This window comes from Oncorhynchus masou, unplaced genomic scaffold (genome assembly GCF_036934945.1).
Source record: "Oncorhynchus masou masou isolate Uvic2021 unplaced genomic scaffold, UVic_Omas_1.1 unplaced_scaffold_1715, whole genome shotgun sequence".
In the NCBI taxonomy this organism is placed as follows: Eukaryota; Metazoa; Chordata; class Actinopteri; order Salmoniformes; family Salmonidae; genus Oncorhynchus; species Oncorhynchus masou.
The window spans coordinates 32,619-48,290 of record NW_027007315.1 but is presented as its reverse complement, the minus strand read 5'-3'; the positions used below and the strand labels follow the sequence as shown (position 1 = coordinate 48,290).

At 40.9% G+C, this 15,672-nt stretch overlaps 1 pseudogene; it reads right to left on the bottom strand.

The window, feature by feature from the left end:
• Positions 1-1,298: 1,298 nt before the first annotated feature.
• On the bottom strand, positions 1,299-13,742 carry LOC135532085 (NLR family CARD domain-containing protein 3-like; annotated as a pseudogene).
• Positions 13,743-15,672: the final 1,930 nt, after the last annotated feature.

Below are 15,672 nucleotides of genomic sequence, written 5' to 3'. Positions count from 1 at the left end.
TAAGTAAGTTAATCCCTGCTCTAAACTCTCAACACACTTTAGACCAGTGGTTTCTCTTTTTTTATAGTCCCGTACCCCTTCAAACATTCAACCTCCAGCTGAGTACCCCCTACAAGTAATTACCAGTAGGAGGGGCGTAACAGTGGATTGATAGATGAGTGTCCACACTAATAATTACCAGTAGGAGGGGAGTAACAGTGGATTGATAGATGAGTGTCCCCACTAGTAATTCCCAGTAGGAGGGGAGTAACAGTGGATTGATAGATGAGTGTCCCCACTAGTAATTACCAGTAGGAGGGGAGTAACAGTGGATTGATAGATGAGTGTCCCCACTAGTAATTACCAGTAGGAGGGGAGTAACAGTGGATTGATAGATGAGTGTCTCCACACAGTAGTAATTATTAGTGTCCTGTTCTCTCAGCATCATACAGTAGTAACAACATATAATGATTAGTGTTCTGTTCTCTCAGCATCATACAGTAGTAACAACATATAATGATTACAGTAGTAACATATAATATAATGATTATTAGTGTCCTGTTCTCTCAGCATCATACAGTAGTAACAACATATAATGATTACAGTAGTAACATATAATATAATGATTATTAGTGTCCTGTTCTCTCAGCATCATACAGTAGTAACAACAGAATGATTAGTGTCCTGTTCTCTCAGCATCATACAGTAGTAACAACATATAATTATTAGTGTTCTGTTCTCTCAGCATCATACAGTAGTAACAACATATAATTATTAGTGTTCTGTTCTCTCAGCATCATACAGTAGTAACAACATATAATGATTACAGTAGTAACATATAATATAATGATTATTAGTGTTCTGTTCTCTCAGCATCATACAGTAGTAACAACATATAATGATTAGTGTTCTGTTCTCTCAGCATCATACAGTAGTAACAACATATAATGATTACAGTAGTAACATATAATATAATGATTATTAGTGTCCTGTTCTCTCAGCATCATACAGTAGTAACAACAGAATGATTAGTGTTCTGTTCTCTCAGCATCATACAGTAGTAACAACATATAATTATTAGTGTCCTGTTCTCTCAGCATCATACAGTAGTAACAACAGAATGATTAGTGTCCTGTTCTCTCAGCATCATACAGTAGTAACAACATATAATGATTAGTGTCCTGTTCTCTCAGCATCATACAGTAGTAACAACATATAATTATTAGTGTTCTGTTCTCTCAGCATCATACAGTAGTAACAACATATAATGATTAGTGTCCTGTTCTCTCAGCATCATACAGTAGTAACAACATATAATGATTAGTGTCCTGTTCTCTCAGCATCATACAGTAGTAACAACATATAATGATTAGTGTCCTGTTCTCTCAGCATCATACAGTAGTAACAACATATAATTATTAGTGTTCTGTTCTCTCAGCATCATACAGTAGTAACAACAGAATGATTAGTGTCCTGTTCTCTCAGCATCATACAGTAGTAACAACATATAATGATTAGTGTCCTGTTCTCTCAGCATCATACAGTAGTAACAACATATAATGATTAGTGTCCTGTTCTCTCAGCATCATACAGTAGTAACAACATATAATTATTAGTGTTCTGTTCTCTCAGCATCATACAGTAGTAACAACATATAATTATTAGTGTTCTGTTCTCTCAGCATCATACAGTAGTAACAACAGAATGATTAGTGTGTGTGATCATAAAATATTTATTTTCACCTGAATAAGACCCATTTCTATGTACTGAACACAACCCCTATTACTGTACTCCATTTAGTGTACTGTCATATTCTGATCAATATTAAAACATTTCCACCTCTCTTCTTCCATCTATTACTGTACTGTCATATTGTGATCAATATTATAACATTTACACCTCTCTTCTTCCATCTATTACTGTACTGTCATATTCTGATCAATATTAAAACATTTCCACCTCTCTTCTTCCATCTATTATTCCATCTGTCATATTCTGATCACTATTAAAACATTTCCACCTCTCTTCTTCCATCTGGTTGATTAAATTTATTAGTCACATCTGTCACATGTACATTTCATTCAGTTGATTTGAGTTTAAACACAAACAAGATTGTTGTGTCAAGAATTTGACAAATAAACATGCTGCAGACAACAATATGTACAAACACCAAGAAGCCCAATAACAACAAGATCAATGATTTCTAAATGAAAACAGTTTTACAACACAGTGTGGTGATTCATTCTATTAATGGATGACTAGTTGACAATGTCTGTCAACTTCAATGGTGTTTATTCATGAATATTTACAATCATATGTTTACACACTAGAGAGTTATTCTACATTGTTGCTCCAGTGTGTCTTACTGAACATGACCATTAGAGTGAAACATCATGTTGTGTTTGACACAGGGACCACATGACACAGGGACACTGAAGAGGTGTCATAAACCCTAAACCCTGGATAGAGGGGCTCAGTGAATGTGGTGTTGAATGTGTGCAGGTGGGTCAGTGTGTCAGAGGAGACACTGTAGAAGGACAGAGTGCCGGCTGGCCAGTCCAGATACACTCCTACATGGTGGGAGCTGGAGGGGGGCACGTCTAAGGTAATGTGAGCATTATTGTGCCAGGCATATAAACTGTTGTCAGAGCAGCGTAGACTCCAGGACTTGTCATTCCATCCAAGCCCACAGTCATTACCTCCTCTCCTGCTGATTCCTTTATATGTCACTCCTATAACAGCCCCACTCCCACTCCACTCTACCTCCCAGTAACAGCGCCCAGTCAGACGCTCTCTACAGAGCACCTGTCCACGGTCCTCAAATCTCTCTGGGTGATCAGGATACGGCTGCTTCTGTCTCCTCCGTGTCACCTTTCTGTTCTCCTCAGACAGAGAGAGAGTCTGTGTGCTGTGTTTGGGTTCAGTGTGAGATCACAGGCATCTGGTGGATGAAACCAGACACAATATTAGAAATCATCACCATTCACATTCGAATGTTAACTCACTTTTCACACTCAATCTGGACAGTTTTATCTCCATCTCTTCATTCAAAGACTCAATCATGTACATTCTTACTGACAGTTGTGGCTGCTCTGAGTGATGTATTGTTGTCTCTACCTTCTTGCCTTAGTGCTGTTGTCTGTGCCCAATAATGTTTGTACCCTGTTTTGTGCCAGTATCATTTTATCTGCCATTTTGTGTTACTACCATGTTGTTGTCATGTTGTGTTGCTACCATGTTGTTGTCATGTTGTGTTGCTACCCTGCTGTGTTGTCATGTGTTGCTGCCATGCTATGTTGTTGTCTTAGGTCTCTCTTGATGTAGTGTTGTCACTCTTGTCGATATGTGTGTTTTGTCCTACTGTTGTTTTTTAAATATCCCAGCCCCAATCCCCGCAGGAGGCCTTTTGCCAACTGGCCCAGTGTCATCCTGGTTTGGCTGTCATTGTAAATAAGAATTTGTTTTTGACTGACTTGCCTAGTTAAATAAATAAAAAATTAAATTTGTAATATTTGACCTTTACTTAACTAGTTGGACAACATTCTACAGGCCACAATCAACAGCCTGATCAACTGATCAATGCAATGAAGATGTGTTGCGCTGCAGGAGGAAAATGATGTTCTGCATATTATATATATATATATATATATATATACGTATACTGACTGGTTTTCTGATCCACTCACCCAACGTTTTTAAAGGTATCTGTGACCAATAGATATCTGTATTTCCAGTCATGTAACATCCATAAATGATGGCATTATTTATTTCGTTCAACAGGCTGATTTCCTCATATGAACTGTAACTCAGTAAAATCTTTGAAATTGTTGCTTGTTGCATTTAGATTTTTGTTCAGTATAAAAATAACTATAACATGTATCAATCTTTATCAGTGTATAAACCACCACCCCAAAAGGTACTTAGTGAGGGCAAAGGGGCAGGTGCTGGGGAACAGATAGACCTCAATCGGCAGGGTAGCCTAGTGGTTAGAGCGTTGGACTCGTAACCGGAAGGTTGCAAGTTCAAATCCCGAGCTGACAAGATACAAATCTGTCATTCTGCCCCTGAACAGGCAGTTAACCCCAATGTTCCTAGGCCATCAGTGAAAATAAGAATTTGTTGAACAGGCAGTTAACCCCACTGTTCCTAGGCCGTCAGTGAAAATAAGAATTTGTTGAACGGGCAGTTAACCCCACTGTTCCTAGGCCGTCAGTGAAAATAAGAATTTGTTGAACGGGCAGTTAACCCCACTGTTCCTAGGCCGTCAGTGAAAATAAGAGTTTGTTGAACGGGCAGTTAACCCCACTGTTCCTAGGCCGTCAGTGAAAATAAGAATTTGTTCTTCACTGACTTGACTTTTTAAATAAAGGTTTAAAAAAAAAATAATAATAATCTGTGCAACTGCCTGCACACACACACACACACACATTTAGAATGTAACACAAACATTCCACACACATACATTAGAAATGTGTGTGGCATGTTTGTTACACACATTTCTAATGTAACACAAACATGCCACACACATACATTAGAAATGTGTGTGTGTATGTGTATGGCATGTTTGTGTTACATTAGAAATGTGTATGTGTGTGGCATGTTTGCGTTACATTAGAAATGTGTGTGTGTGTAACAAACATGCCACACATTTACATTTCTAATGTAACACAAACATGACACACACACACACACACATTTATAATGTAACACAAACATGCCACCCACATACACAGACACACACATTGTCAAAGCAACTCTTTCTAAACTTTGGTGTTCCTGATTTCTGCTTCTGTAGAACTACAGCTGATATTTAATATGACCAAGTAAGTAATGATGGTGGTCTTTGACTTGGACTGAACTTGAATTAAGACTTATTCTTAGTCATATTCTTCACAGAAGTCAACACTCACATTTTCTAAGCCCAGGTTTCATTGTGTACTCTCCACCATGTTCCACACTGTAGCGGTAAGCAGAAGAACAGACAGTGATTGAGTGACACACACACACACACACACACACACACACGGTCTGCATATAACTTTGTCCAAGTGGTTGAAGAATGTTTGTCTTAACTAGCCTGATAACTCAAACATGTCTGATATGAACATTGACATAAACCCTCTACACACTTGAGTTTCTCCAGTCTGCAGTGTGGATCCTCCAGTCCAGCAGAGAGCAGTCTGACTCCTGAGTCTCCTGGGTGATTGTAGCTCAGGTCCAGCTCTCTCAAGTGTGAGGGGTTTGACCTCAGAGCTGAGACCAGAGAAGCACAACCTTCCTCTGTGACTTGACATCGGGACAGCCTGCAAAGGGTAAAATCATTTTAAAACCACACTGCTATTCTTTAGTGGTGAAAATACAGTGACAGTATATTTGATCAACATATTCAGATATATCAGTGTCCTGAAACCTGCTATGTATATTCATAAATGAACGTATCATTATTAGATAGAAACATGTATAGTACAAATATTTGAATAGACTGACCAGACCAGTTTAAAAAGCAGTATCAGTCAAAAGACAGACAGTGAGGTGTCAGATTTCGATTGTATTGAGTATACAGTTCACACCATATCTATTTTGACAGTGAAGCTAACATTTTAAACGTTGCTGTACAGTCATGGCCAAAAGTTTTGAGAATGACACAAATATGAATTTCCACAAAGTTTGCTGCTTCAGTATCTAGAGATATTTTTTGTCAGATGTTACTACTAAGTATAATTACAAGTATTTCAAAAGTGTCAAAGGCTTTTATTGACAATTACATGAAGTTGATGCAATCCGCCCTGGCATGCTGTCAATTAACTTCTGGGCCACATCCTGACTGATGGCAGCCCATTCTTGCATAATCAATTCTTGGAGTTTGTCAGAATTTGTCGGTTTTTGTTTGTCCCCCCGCCTCTTGAGGATTGACCACAAGTTCTCAATGGGATTAAGGTCTGGGGAATTTCCTGGCCATAGACCCAAAATATCGATGTTTTGTTCCACGAGCCACTTAGTTATCACCTTTGCCTTATGGCAAGGTGTTCCATCATGCTGGAAAAGGCCTTGTTCGTCACCAAACTGTTCCTGGATTGTTGGGAGAAGTTGCTCTCGGAGGATGTGTTGGTACCATTCTTTATTCATGGCTGTGTTCTTCGGCAAATTTGTGAGTGAGCCCAGTCCCTTGGCTGAGAAGCAACCCCACACATGAATGGTCTCAGGATGCTTTACTGTTGACATGACACAGGAATGATGGTAGTGCTCACCTTTTTTCCGGATGCCCCAAACAATCAGAAAGGGGATTCATCAGAGAAAATGACTTTACACCAGTCCTCAGCAGTCCAATCCCTGTACCTTTTGCAGAATATCAGTCTGTCCCTGATGTTTTTCCTGGAGAGAAGTGACTTCTTTGCTGCCCTTCTTGACACCAGGCCATCCTCCAAAAGAATTTGCCTCACTGTGTGTGCAGATGCACTCACACCTGCCTGCTGCCGTTCCTGAGCAAGCTCTGTACTGGTGGTGCCCCGATCCCTCAGCTGAATCAATTTTAGGAGACGGTCCTGGTGCTTGCTGGACTTTCTTGGGCGCCCTGAAGCCTCTTAGAAATGTTTTTGGGGGGGGATTCAGTTCATTTGCATGGCAAATCGGGATTTTGCAGTTAATTGCAATTAATCTGATCACTCTTCATAACATTCTGGAGTATATGCAAATTGCCATCATACCATCTGAGGCAGCAGACTTTGTGAAAATTAATATTTGTGTCATTCTCAAAACTTGTGGCCATGACTGTATACGCCAAAATTTTGGATTTGAGATCAAATATTTCATATGAGGTGACAGTATATAATGTCACCTTTTTGGGGGGGGGGGTATTTTCATACATACGTTTCAACATTTAGGAATTATAGCACTTTATGTATCTAGCCCCCCCCCCCCAAAAGGCCACAACAAAACATGCTAACCTCTCACCATTACCAATAACAGAGGCTACAACAAAACATGCTAACCTCTCACCATTACCAATAAAAGGCTACAATAAAACATGTTAACCTCTCACCATTACCAATAACAGAGACTACAACAAAACATGCTAACTTCTCACCATTACCAATAACAGAGGCTACAACAAAACATGCTAACCTCTCACCATTACCAATAACAGAGGCTACAACAAAACATGCTAACCTCTCACCATTACCAATAACAGAGACTACAACAAAACATGCTAACCTCTCACCACTACCAATGTCGGGTTCGACATTTTGAACATTAAGATATTTAATAAATGATAGAGAAAAAGCATAGGATTAAAGGAGAAAGTGAAGGGTTCTCTGTAGAAGGACAGCTGTGGAATGTGTTGAAATGTGTTGGGGGATGGGAGCAGAGCACCGTGTTGATACAGGGGAGACAGATGGACATCTGTGGATTATAGGTGAAGGAGGGGTTGAGGTCAGGAGGTGAGAACAGCAATGTGTTGATACAGGGGAGACAGATGGACATCTGTGGATTAGGTGAAGGAGGGGTTGAGGTCAGGAGGTGAGAACAGCGATGTGTTGATACAGGGGAGACAGATGGACATCTGTGGATTAGGTGAAGGAGGGGTTGAGGTCAGGAGGTGAGAACAGGAACGTGTTGATACAGGGGAGACAGATGGACATCTGTGGATTAGGTGAAGGAGGGGTTGAGGTCAGGAGGTGAGAACAGGAACGTGTTGATACAGGGGAGACAGATGGACATCTGTGGATTAGGTGAAGGAGGGGTTGAGGTCAGGAGGAGAGGAGAGCGATGGGTTGATACAGGGGAGACAGATGAACATCTGTGGATTAGGTGAAGGAGGGGTTGAGGTCAGGAGGTGAGGACAGAGATGTGTTGATACAGGGGAGACAGATGAACATCTGTGGATTAGGTGAAGGAGGGGTTGAGGTCAGGAGGAGAGCGTTGGGTTGATACAGGGGAGACAGATGAACATCTGTGGATTAGGTGAAGGAGGGGTTGAGGTCAGGAGGAGAGCGTTGGGTTGATACAGGGGAGACAGATGGACATCTGTGGATTAGGTGAAGGAGGGGTTGAGGTCAGGAGGTGAGAACAGGAACGTGTTGATACAGGGGAGACAGATGGACATCTGTGGATTAGGTGAAGGAGGGGTTGAGGTCAGGAGGTGAGAACAGCGATGTGTTGATACAGGGGAGACAGATGGACATCTGTGGATTAGGTGAAGGAGGGGTTGAGGTCAGGAGGTGAGAACAGGAACGTGTTGATACAGGGGAGACAGATGGACATCTGTGGATTAGGTGAAGGAGGGGTTGAGGTCAGGAGGTGAGAACAGCGATGTGTTGATACAGGGGAGACAGATGGACATCTGTGGATTAGGTGAAGGAGGGGTTGAGGTCAGGAGGTGAGAACAGCGATGTGTTGATACAGGGGAGACAGATGGACATCTGTGGATTAGGTGAAGGAGGGGTTAAGGTCAGGAGGTGAGGACAGGTCACCTGAAGGGAGTAATAAGGGTTTGGGATCTTGTTACTATTTTTCTGTTAAACCGTAAGAAGGATTGGAGAGAAGGAGGAGTGTCTTGAGTGGAATATAAATATCTGGATGGGAGAAATGTTGGGTTGTCTGCTTACAGCTGTACTTTGGGAAGAATTAAACTTGGTTAAAGCTTCTCTAGTGTCTGTGGGTTATTTACTCTATTTACTCGATCACAAATAACAGAGGGGGTATGATCCTCATGCCTCTATAACTTTCTCATTCATCATCATTCATGATTCATTCATGATTATTCATAATCATGGTAGCATCCACATGAATGTAGAAGTGTTCAGAAACATCTTCTATTCCTACTGACAATACAAGTGAAGTGACTCCAAAAAGATACAGGACATTTTTCACCATTCTGTTTCTATTGGGAAAAACATCATTCAAAACACAACCAAACAAACTGCTAGTGCATTGAACAAGTTAGTAGAATCACAAGCTTGATGTAATCACTGCAGGCAAGGAATATGGGACTAAATACTAATCTTATGACTACTTTAATTAATATACTATAAGTGAATTTGTCAAAATGATTATGACATTCTCAAATGGGATAAATAGACACAGAGTGCTTTCATTTCTAAACAGTAACACTTGTATGAAAATACCCTCAAATTAAAGGTGACATTATATACTGTCGCCTAATATGAAACATTCTCTCTCAAATCCTAAATGCTGGAGCATAGCACCACATTTAAAACAGAAAACACTGTCCAAACACGTATGATGTGGACTATGTGTTCCTTGGTAAACACATGTAGATCTGGTGAACAGTTATCACTTGTTGACCAACTACAGGAACACTGACCTCAGAGTCTCCAGTTTACAGTGGGGATTCCCCAGTCCATCAGAGAGCAGCTCCACTCCTGAATCCTTCAGGTCATTGTTACTCAGATCCAGCTCTCTCAGGTGTGAGGGTTTGACTCCAGAGCTGAGACCAGAGAAGCACAGCCTTTGTCCGTGACTCCACAGCCCGACAGTCTGACAGAGAGATCATCATGACTTCACAAACACACTGTTCATTTAACACCAGCAGTGTAGAAGGACAATGGCATATGCATTTAGTTTATTCTCTCAAAAAACATATAGATTCATCTTTAATCTCCTAGAATTGTATGGTCATATTGTTATACTAATGTGAACATCAATGCACTGGTTAAATATGTTTTTCAATAATAAATATTTTCTCTGAACTGTATATTTCTTTCTGATGATTAGTACTTAAATGTATTTGATGTACTCACAGAGCAGCTCTGGAGGCTTTGACCACTGGCAGCAGCCTCAGAAGACCTTCCTCTGATCTGGAGTATTTCTTCAGGTCAAACACATCCAGCTCCTTTTCTGAAGTCAGCAACACAAAGACCAGAGCTGACCACTGTGCAGGTGACAGTTCATCACTGGAGACACTTCCTGATCTCAGGTAGCTTTGGATCTCCTCCACTAGAGAATGGTCATTCAGTTCATTCAGACAGTGGAACAGATTGATGCACCTCTCTGGAGAGGGATTCTCCCTGATCTTCTCCTTGATGTACTTGACTGTTTCTTCGTGGCTCTGTGAGCTGCTTCTTGTCTTTGTCAGTAGACCTCGTAAGTGCTTCTGATTGGACTCCAGTGAGAGGCCCAGAAGGAAGCGGAGGAAAAGGTCCAGATTTCCTGTCTCACTTTGTAAGGCTTCATCCACAGCACTCTTGTAGAAAGTAACTTCAGGCTTGTCTCTAACCAGCGCAGAAATGTTCCTGGACGTTGATTGAGGTTTGCACATTAGATTCCCATTGTTGTTGCTGAATGAAAGGAACACATATACAGCAGCCAGAAACTCCTGAATGCTCAGATGCACGAAGCAGTACACCTTGTCCTGGTACAGTCCACATTCCTCTTTAGAGAGCTGTGTGCACAATCCTGAGTACAATGAGGCTTCATTGACATCAATTCCAGCCTCTTTCAGGTCTTCTTCATAGAAAATCAGATTGTGATTCAGAAGCTGTTGAAAAGCCAGTTTTCCCAGTGACAGAATGCTCTCTTTATTCCAGTCGGGACCTGTCTCTTCTTTCCCAAGATACTTTTCATTCTTCTGATTGGTGTGAAACACCACAAGGTGTGTGTACATCTCAGTCAGAGTCTTGGGCACCTCTTCTCTCTTATGTTTCAACATGTGTTCAAGGACTGTTGCAGAAATCCAACAAAAGACTGGAATGTGGCACATGATGTGGAGGCTCCTTGATGTCTTTATGTGTGAGATGATTCTGCTGGCCAGGTCCTCATCACTGAATCTCTTCCTGAAGTACTCCTCCTTCTGTGGGTCATTGAACCCTCGTACCTCTGTCACCTGGTCAACACACTCTGAAGGGATCTTATTGGCTGCTGCAGGTCGGGTAGTTATCCAGAGGAGAGCAGAGGGAAGCAGATTTCCCTTGATGAGATTTGTCAGCAGAACATCCACTGAGGTTGACTTGGTGACGTCACAACAGATCTTGTTGTTCTGGAAGTCTAGGGGCAGTCGGCACTCATCCAGACCATCAAAGATGAACAGAACTTTGTACTTGTCGTAGTTGGAGATTCTTGATTCTTTGGTTTCCATTGAGAAGTGATTGAGAAGTCCAATCAAAGAGTGTTTTTCCCCTTTCATCTTATTCAGCTCCCGAAAAGGGAATGAAAATACAAATTGGACATCCTGATTTGCTTTTCCTTCAGCCCAGTCCAGAATGAACTTCTGCACAGAGACTGTTTTTCCAATGCCAGCGACTCCCTTTGTCAACACAGTTCTGATTAGTTTTTCTTGTCCAGTTAAGGGTTTGAAGATGTCGTTACATTTGATTGCAGTCTCTGGTCTTGCTTGTTTCCTGGTTGTTGTCTCAATCTGTCTCAGCTCATGTTCATTATTGACCTCTCCTGTTCCACCCTCTGTGATGTAGAGCTCTGTGTAGATCTTATTGAGAAGTGTTGGGTTTCCTTGTTTAGCGATCCCCTCAAATACACATTGAAACTTCTTCTTTAGATTAGATTTGAGTTCACGTTGGCAAATCACAGCAAGCTCATCTGAATGAAGAAATAACACAGATGATATTAATATTATGTATGATTTAATGTTATAAAGTGTTGAACAGTTTTCAATTATATTAATGTATTCTCTTAACTCTGTATAAATGTGTAAATGTTTTCATAATGCATTACACACTGGAGTGACTGATGATATTGTTATTGGTATTTTTGATGGTATTATTATCTCTCTCTCTCTCTCTCTCTCTCTGTCTCTATTTTGGTTAGGTCGGGGTGTGACTGTTACTATAATTTAATTATGCCAATGTGCTTTCTTCAATTGAAAGCCCTTAATCTATTTTCTGAGAATTTGTAAGATTTCTTGTTTGCATAAAATAGACGCAGACCAGTCTTTCAATAATAAGTCATAGAATTTATTCTCGGAGCGCGCTGACACTTAACCACATGCATCAGTTTATATACAGATCATAACTTCATTTCACTGCTTTAACCGAATCCCCTCCTCGACCGGGACAAAGTGAGGTGAAAAGTTCATTCTAACTTACTAACACACTCCCAGATAACTTTTTACCCCTCAACATTATCGATCACCACTGAACTGACAGTTTTATTAGACAGAAAACCTAGGAATGCACTTACTGCCTTATCTAAAAACCCCAGAGCTAAGTTTCAGTTGGGTCAACCATAGGCTAACGACCTTATGTGTTTATTCAGTCCCCAACCCATTTGTTTCTGCCTAGTTGGAATGGTGTTCATTAACATTTTATTACTCCTTGTCCGTGTCTCACAATCCCTTCTTATGAACTCATATTGTTAATCAGATATAATATAACAGAGTATAAGTTTACTTTCAGTTCCATTTAAAATGATTTGTTCAGTCATATTAAATCATAATTTCCTAACAGTGACTAGGGGGGGTGTTCCTTCTAGGTTGTGTATTTCTATGTTGGCCTGGTATGGTTCCCAATAAGAGGAAACTGTTTATCGTTGTCTCTGATTGGGGATCATATTTAGGCAGCCATTTCCCCACTGGTTTAGGTGGGATCTTGTTTCTGTGTAGTTGCCTGTGAGCGCTGTTTGAGGTTCACGTATCATTTATTCTTTGTTTTTTTTTGTTCGGTTCTCTTATAATAAAAAGATGTCGAACCGATTCCACACTGCGCTTTGGTCTGAGTCTGATTCCAACGACGATCGTGACACTGTATAAATGAATCAACACAACACATTCTGTTGCTACTTGATGAGGTCATCAGGGGTTGTGTTAAGGCTGCTACAGTACTTTAGCTACAGCTTTTAAATGTTTGTTGTAAAACAGCATTCAACATGAGGCAGACAGCTCTTACTTTTCTCCAGTGTGTCAGCAAGCTCCTTCTGGTTCATTTTCCTCAGGATGTGCAGTGTGATCTTCAGAGCCCCCTCTCTGGCACTGCTCTCATGCTTCTCATCTTCAGCATCCACTTCCTTATCCTGCTTCTGACTCTCAAAGCCTTGTGGGAGTTCTGGACTAAGAATCCTCTTGAACCTCTTCAGCTCGTTGTTCACAAATGTCATAAAATTCTCCTCAAGCAACTGAAATAAATAAAGTAAATAAGTTAAGCAGGAGAAGAAACACTTTCTCATGAACACATTAATGAATGATTGACAGATCAACCTTACTTGAGGTAAACAAAAACAAATGTACATAACAGGACCACATACACTGAATATGGAGGCCAGGTCTGTTTGATGACTCTGGGAAGACTGACCACTGAGAATCTCTGACTCTGATCTCTCCTGTTGGTCTCTGTTGACAAAACATCCAAGGATTGCACACACACACACACAAAATACATTAAAAAAATTAAGAAATGGGAAAATGGGAGAGGAGAAATGACTAGAGACAGTGTTGTTTAACTCGCTGACCATGACCCCTGAGTTCTTCTTACCTTTGTTCAGTAGAAAAGTCTCCCTTTCTAAAGTTTATAGGTATACCCATAGACCGGTCACTCTTCATGGACACACAGCTGGGTACAGGGGAGGCTGGTCTCTCCTGCTTGATTGGACTTCAACACAACAGAGACAAACATTACATCTCTCATCTACTCTGAGCTCAAATGGAGAAAAATAAGAAGAGTTTCATTCCAAAACACAACATATATATATTTTTTTTAAGTATGTAAAAGTCATTTTCTTGTTTCAAGCAATTACGAGAGCAACAAAACTATTAACAAGGGAAGGACTGGATGAACATGTATCTGCTACCTGTACATATTACAATTCATATACACAAAGACAGCAGGCAATATTATTAACAACTAACTATGAAGAACAATATACACATGTCACACAACTCACTTTGTGAACACACAACATCCCATAAGTCCAGAAAGATGTTATTGAGTCCAGCTGTTGGATGGGCAGAGATGTTGCTCTCTGTCACTGCTTGAGGGAGACTGAGAATATTGTGTAACCTGCAGAGTCACGATGATGGGCAGATGTCCGGCCCCCTAGCAACCTCCCTAGCAACCACCCTAGCAAACTCCCTAGCAACCACCCTAGCAAACTCCCTAGCAACCACCCTAGCAAACTCCCTAGTAACCCCCTAGCAACCTTCCTAGCAACCTTTCAGGGCACATTTTGAGAAGCTGGTTTATGGTTCCCCCTAGACTCTCAGGCTCTTGGGGGGTTGGGAGTGGAGTGTACTGCTTGGGGTTGTGAGGTGCTGATAACAGTTACCGCAGGGAATTCGTAACAGAGATTTTCCCAAGACAATCGTTATTAATGTTTTACTTGAAAACGCTCTTAATCTAACGCCTGCCTCACACCACTCGTAGAACAGCTAAGTGCATTGTCACTTTGAACACAGAAGATCTCTGCTAAACATAATATCACATGGTTTATCCATCTCTCAGTGACCACCGATAACTTCAGAACAAAGCTGACTACAAATACAAAGTTGCCAAAGTTGTCTTTGCGATTGATACAAACAAGCGACGTATAAAATGATGCTTCAAATGAAAACTGAGATGACGGGATTAAAATATAAAACAGCTACAGACGCTTTTCATTCATATTGAAATACATTTCATGTTCAATCAATTCAGTTTTATTTGCTACTTTTAAACTGCTGTCTGTAATTTGTCTCAATTTATTTAATGATGTTTAGACTGGAAAGAGGTGGAGGGTGCTCAACCAGTGTGAGTCGAGGTCCAACCCCAGAATTCTATCCTCATTGAAAAGGAAAATGCGCAACCATCGCTCACCATTACTTTCATCAGAATAACCATACAAAGACAATGGACAAGTTCATGTAGGGCAGGGGTGTCAAACTCATTCCATGGAGGGCCTAGTGTCTGCTGCTTCTTGGTTTTCCTTTCGATTAAGACCTAGACAACCAGGTGAGGGGAGTTCCAAGTACAAAGAAGGAGTGAAAACCTGCAGACACTCTGCCCTCTGTGGAGTCTGACACATGATATAGAGCAGGGGAAGACACTTAGGGAAAAACTCTCTTCAGTTGGTGGTGCTGATCAGAGAAGGTGGTAGAATATACAGGTTGGGCTTCAGGGTGAGGGGCTACTGTTGTCAATGTCTCCACCTAGTGGTCAAATACAGAAATGGAATCAGTAAAAGCCACCTGACACCCGACTCAAGTGGATGTTCATATTACCCATAAAAACACAGAAATTGTAGCATAGTTTATTCCTCCATAATGTTTCACATGGTGAAATCTATTAACGTTTTGGCCTTTTGGCCTTTTGGCCGTTTTCGGCAACAGCTCAGAGATTGCACCTACAAAGGTTCTAACGATGAACTGGGCTTCAAGATGATTTTGGGAAACAGGGCCCTGATAAAAACATCTTCTAAATAAAAAACAAATATGTTTACATACAGATCTCATATTACTGTACACTTTTTTCTTTACATAGTTGAATGTGCTGACAACAAAATCACACAAAAATGATCAATGGAAATCAAATTTATCAACCCATGGAGGTCTGGATTTGGAGTCACACTCAAAATGAAAGTGGAAAACCACACTACAGGCTGATCCAACTTTGATGTAATGTCCTTAAAACAAGTCAAAATGAGGCTCAGTAGTGTGTGTGGCCTCCACGTGCCTGTATGACCTCCCTACAACGCCTGGGCATGCTCCTGATGAGGTGGTGGATGGTCTCCTGAGGGATCTCCACCCAGACCTGG